The sequence below is a fragment of the Micropterus salmoides genome, unplaced genomic scaffold (genome assembly GCF_014851395.1).
Source record: "Micropterus salmoides isolate LMB-PRFRI ecotype aquatic unplaced genomic scaffold, ASM1485139v1 Ms_hic_scaffold_2305, whole genome shotgun sequence".
Classification (NCBI taxonomy): Eukaryota; Metazoa; Chordata; class Actinopteri; order Centrarchiformes; family Centrarchidae; genus Micropterus; species Micropterus salmoides.
Window position 1 is genome coordinate 8129 of NW_024041491.1, and position 5978 is coordinate 14106.

Sequence of the window (5978 nt, forward strand, 5' to 3'; positions counted from 1 at the left end):
TGGAGGACATAGTCTTCCAAAACTTAAATGCATTTAACATGAGCTTTTAACTGTTTGTGTACCAAGTAGAAGACTAGATGCTGATGGAGAACAGTGTTTTGTTGTGTTAGTTATATTGAATTGTTTTGAACAAAATTATTGCTAGGGACAATTCAGTAGTCGTTGGATATTGGTAGGGCTGCTGTCCCTATTCTACACCTTTGAATTTAATTAAAATCACTACAGTTTTCTGGCTGATTAGATTTATTTTTTTCTCCTGGGAGCAAGTAATGGTCATTCTAAGATGACATGAAACACCCTATTGAAAAAGCAAATTCGACCGTCTGAAGATGACAGAACACCCTATAAAGCTTCCATTTTACTTCAACTTTATCAGTTTCATTGGGGAAACCCTAATTGCAAGAAAGAAACTAATTCTCAACCTACCTTTATTAGGTTAAGAAATAATATTCATTGAATTAGGCTTAAATAATAACCTTAATAAATATTGATGTGGTTACTTATTGAGGAAAAATTTAGCTTGTATGCAATATAATATTGCACCATCCAACCATGTAATGATAATTCTGTTCTCCCTCAGTGTGTGCATGTGTGCTTCCTTCATGCATGTAATGGAAAACAGTTGGCCACCCTGGATTGGACAATCAGAAGTTGATTGCTGCCTTGTGATTGGTACATTGAATGACAGCAGGCTTTTTAAGCCCCCAGCTGACAGCAATCTTTGCTTCACTCTGCTACTTGCAACTATGTGCTAGTTGTTGAATGAGAACCTTTGCAAGCAGAGAAACTTCAGCACAGTGATTTTAAATGTTTGTAGAAGTCTTGTCTGTTTAAGGTTGTTTGCGGATCTTGTTAATTTGGGCACAGCTCATCTCTGAAGACTGCTACTTTGTAATTTCCTTGCGTTGTGGTGAGACACCTCATTTCCTATTTCCTCTAGACTGGGGATGTAACAATATTTATTTAATAAATCTTGCATAACTTTTGTCCTTTTGAACAGACTCAATAGGAATCAGTTTTGAAACGACACATTTTGTGTTTAGAAAGAAATTCTTATGAATTGAGACTGAATGAAAACACACATGGTCTGTTGTTCACTTTCTGGATAGGACTAAGAACCTGTAGAGTACAATGGCTATCCAAGTACATGAAGGGTTTTTTTGCCCCTTGAACTGACTTTAGAGCCACTTAGTAAACTCTGTATAATTTTTATATATATATCTCTGAAATAATCACCGTTTCTCCGGACAGGGATTTGAAAAATAACAAGTGAGAACAGCAAGCAGCTCTGTTCAATTCTTATCCAGCCTGAAGGTAGGATGTGGGTTTTTTTTTTTTCTTCCAGGTGGATACTTTCAAAGGTGTCTTGCTAGTTCTCAAACATAGCCTTGTAGCTTTAATTTGCTTCCAGATTACCCCTTTACAACTATGTATTATGTTTCCACCATAAACAGATTTATCTAAAGCAATTGGAGACATGATCACTGCACCTAAAATCTGTAGGCAATATTACCACTGCTCCAGGCTAAGTGGGAGGATAACATCCCATTGGTTAATATTTGTACAAAAGTTTAATCCAGGCGATTTATCTCAAACTAAAATTGTTCAGCACAGCAAATAAATGGCACCATTCTGCCTGGTCAAACCCCTTCTTGGTGCTGTGAGAGGTGACCACAAGATCACATAGGCTGGAGTTAAAATTGGTATATATAAAAAACATTTCCGAGGTTAGAGAAGGAGTTTCTACCAGGGATAAATCTGTTCTGAACCAGTGTGACCAGGTATCTGGTCCACATTAAGGAGCCTCCTCCAGATCCTTGCCCCTTTTCAGAATAAGTGTTATTTCTGCCTCACCTTATTTGAGATAAGAGATTAAGCATAGAAGGTGTGAGTGCGTCAGCGAACCTTCAGGGCCTGGGGTTTTGAATCCTTTCAAAATAGTTTCTTTTAGCTCCTCAGGGGTGATGTCTTTGTTTAGGAAGGTGTAATCCTCGTGTAAGAAAAGGAAGAGTAAGATTTCCAACAAAGCTTTACATATGGTGGGGTCCAGCATTTGTTTTGGAGGAATAAAAAGTTTGCTCCGTGTTTGGCTTAATGGCTCTGGATTTCTGTGATTGTAATTCACCATGGTATTAGATGTAACAACGACAAATGGGTGTATGAAAAGTACATTAATTGTTGGCTTTCTTTCAGAAGAGTTATATCAGATTCGACTGCTGGAGCAATGTTACTCACGTCTTTGTCTAGCATGGCTGAAGAACCCCATACACCAGCTTCACAACAGAGCTCTCTCCATGTCGAGGGATGCAGTCGTGGGTGTACAGAGTGAACAGGAGGGGGCTGAGCACACATTCCTGGGGGGCTCCGGTGTTGAGCACTAAAGTGGAGGAGGTGTGACCACCAATCCGAACTGACTGGGGTCTGTTAGTGAGAAAGTCCAATATCAATAAATATAGTTTGCCAATCAGTTTCATGGGGGAGATTGTGTTGAACAGCATTCTGATGTAGGTGCTGCTTTCCTTAAGGTGTGTGAGGGCAGTGGAGATGGTATCCTCTCTGGACCTGTTCATTCTGAAAGCAAACTGGGCAAACAGGCTGGCTGGGACCCTTATTGCTGAAGAACCAGTTTCTCAAAGCATTTCATCAGAGTGGGGGTGAGTGTTACAAGGCGGTAGTCGTTCAGACTCGACAGGTACGATGGTGGCCGTCTTGAAGCAGGTGGGAAACCTTTTTGAAAATGTCATATCAACTAGCTGATTGGCACAGTGTTTAGTACACCACAAGGGATGTTATCAGACCCAGCAGATTTATACATACAGTGGGGAGAACAAGTATTTGATACAATGCTGATTTTGCAGGTTTTCCTACTTATAAAGCATGTAGAGGTCTGTCATTTTTATCATAGTTACACTTCAACTGAGACGGAATTCAATACAAAAATCCAGAAAACCACATTGTATGATTTTTTTAATAATTGCTCGTTTTTTTAACTCATTCTCCCCACTGTATTTCACTCTCAGGACTTTTGGCTTTGGATAGAGCCCTCACCTCATTTATCCAGGCTTTCTGGGTGGGGAATGGTTTGATTTTCTTAGCATAGCAACCATGTAACCAGCCTGAAGCCTGCTTGCTAAAACATATCAATATACAAAATGAAATGTTAAAAAAAAAAAAAAAACATGACGAAGTAATTTAATATGTAGTGAGGGTTTTGTAGAACTAAGTCAGACCTACTCATCTGTGTGACGCTACAGCTGTTTTAGACAGTCATGTTAGAAAGTAAGAAACATTTCAGAAGGAAAAGGATCATGCTGATACAATACTGTCAATTATAAATTGGAATTTGTGGTAGCTGAGGATGGTTTTCCATTACACAATGTTAAGAGTCAAGGATCACCATTAGGATCACTGATTTTTGCAATTATGTTTAATACATAGTGAATATATAGTCCAATAAATGTAATAAAACAGAATACATATAAGGAAAAAAGATGACAAATGCTGGAATTATCTGAATCATAAAGAAAATTTCAGAAGTAAGACATTACCTCTGAGATGCTGCTGATATTTAAAAGGAATATCAGAGAGTGATTGTTAACTGACAATTCTTAGAAATATTGAAGGTGGAAATAAGATCAAATTAAGTATTAGATGCAAAGGCGTAGTAGGGCAACAACCCAGCAGCAGGACCACTACCTCCGCCTTTGTGCAAGGAGGAGCACTGCCAGAGCCATGCAAAATGACCTCCAGCAGGCCACAAATGTGCATGTGTCTGCTCAAACGGTCAGAAACAGACTCCATGAGGGTGGTATGAGGGCCCGATGTCCACAGGTGGGGGTTGTGCTTACAGCCCAACACCGTGCAGGATGTTTGGCATTTGCCAGAGAACACCAAGATTGGCAAATTCGCCACTGGCACCCTGTGAAAGCAGGTTCACACTGAGCACACGTGACACATGACAGTCTGAGACGCCGTGGAGAACGTTCTGCTGCCTGCAACATCCTCCAGCATGACCGGTTTGGCGGTGGGTCAGTATGTGTGGGGTGGCGTTCCTTTGGTGGGCCGCACAGCCAGACTGCCATTAGGTACCGAGATGAGATCCTCAGACCCCTTGTGAGACCATATGCTGGTGTGGTTGGCCCTGGGTTCCTCCTAATGCAAGACAATGCTAGACCTCATGTGGCTGGAGTGTGTCAGCAGTTCCTGCAAGAGGAAGGCATTGATGCCAGGTCTGGGAGGAGATCCCTCAGGAGACCATCCGCCACCTCATCAGGAGCATGCCCAGGCGTTGTAGGGAGGGGATACAGGCACGTGGAGGCCACACACACTACTGAGCCTCATTTTGACTTGTTTTAAGGACATTACATCAAAGTTGGATCGGCCTGTAGTGTGGTTTTCCACTTTGATTTTGAGTGACTCCAAATCCAGACCTCCATGGGTTGATTCATTTGATTTCCATTGATAGTGTGATTTTGTTGTCAGCACATTCAACTATGTAAAGAAAGGCGTGTTTAATGAGATTTCATTCATTCAGATCTAGGATGTGTTATTTTAGTGTTCCCTTTATTTTTTTGAGCAGTGTACTAGTCCTTTACATTCACATTTATTTAGCTGATGCTTTTATCCAAAGTCAGGTCACACGCCTTTGGATCAACTAAGGGTTAAGTAAGTGTCTTGCTCAGGGACACAATAGAGGATTGAACCTGGGACTCCCACCAAAGGCATGGTCATATCTCATCGGCACCCCTTAAGGTTATGCTAATAGTTCCTATTCTACACTTTTATAGGTGAACCTGAAACTAAGTGATTAGACTGAAATCTTTGAGAGATTTGCAAGCAGGAAATGTGCTCCCTATCCTATTCAAGCTTAGTTCATATTGGTCAATGTGATGATTTCCTGGAATTGTTTACATCTGTGCCTGTTCTCAGCCAACATCTGTTTTCTATTGCTGATCAACATCGTCTAGTATATTTTCTTGTAAGTCAAGCAATCTGCATGCTGTTGAGAAACCAACCAACTGTGAGAATATTCAGATACAAATCTAATCAGAGGTAAAGGGGAAACTATTTCGTAGATTTTAGCTGTCTGTGGGCAGGTTCAGCAGTGACCTGTGATTGCCCTATAACTTCCTCATTTGGTCTGCTGAGTTGTTGCACTGCTCTCTGGCACGCACTGCATGCCTTATGCTCCTGAAAGAAAATCCCTTTGTGAAGACACTTAAGATTTATATTTTTCTTAAAGAGATGCAATTTTTCCTTAATTTCAGTGAGAGTCCAATGTTGCAGGTTTACATCTCGTCTTATGGTTTCATGGAGTTTATAGAAACACTATTTTAAAAGAGGAAGAGTTACCGTTATATATTTAATTATTTTCCACTGGTGTCTTAAAATGCTATGAATCCAAGTTTAAAATGGAACAGAGAGGTCTGAGTGAGAGAATGCTTGCCATTTACTTTTAGGCCAAATTCTCTTTAAATTTGTCCTATTTTCCTAAATACATTTCATATTTCAAGTGATTCTGAGTGTGGGAATTTTGTATTCTCCGTATTCCAGCAAACTGCATCTGTAATTAAACAATGTCTATAAGTTTAAAGAGCTTATCTAAGGATCTATGAGTATTCACATCCTTATTGTGTAAACAGTTAAGGGGATTGTAGCCCTGTTGTCTTACCACATTGTTTGAAAATTGGCACCATGTATACTGATGGCAACACCTTTAGGGGTGAGGATTAAGTTGAAAGTGTTACACCTTTAAAGCCATTAAACTTTCAACTTAATCGCCATGTCATTTAAAGCCAAGGTACTGGTGCAACGAGAGCCGTAACCATTAAATGTTTCTGAATACATAAGTATGTTTAGTTTCATACTGTATGTATCAATTCATCAGCTTACTATCAATGTGAAAGTTTTCCAGTGTGGTAAGATGAGGGTGAGATTATGTATTTAAACACCTGGGGAATTTCACCACAGGAAATTAT

At 40.0% G+C, this 5978-nt stretch overlaps 1 long non-coding RNA gene across 1 annotated transcript; it reads left to right on the plus strand.

Moving 5' to 3' along the window:
* The first annotated feature begins 569 nt into the window (after positions 1–569).
* LOC119918598 lies at positions 570–2350 on the plus strand. Its single transcript, XR_005447472.1, has 3 exons — positions 570–910; positions 1252–1314; positions 2194–2350. It is a non-coding gene; the product is annotated as an uncharacterized LOC119918598 (long non-coding RNA).
* The last annotated feature ends 3628 nt before the right edge of the window (positions 2351–5978 follow it).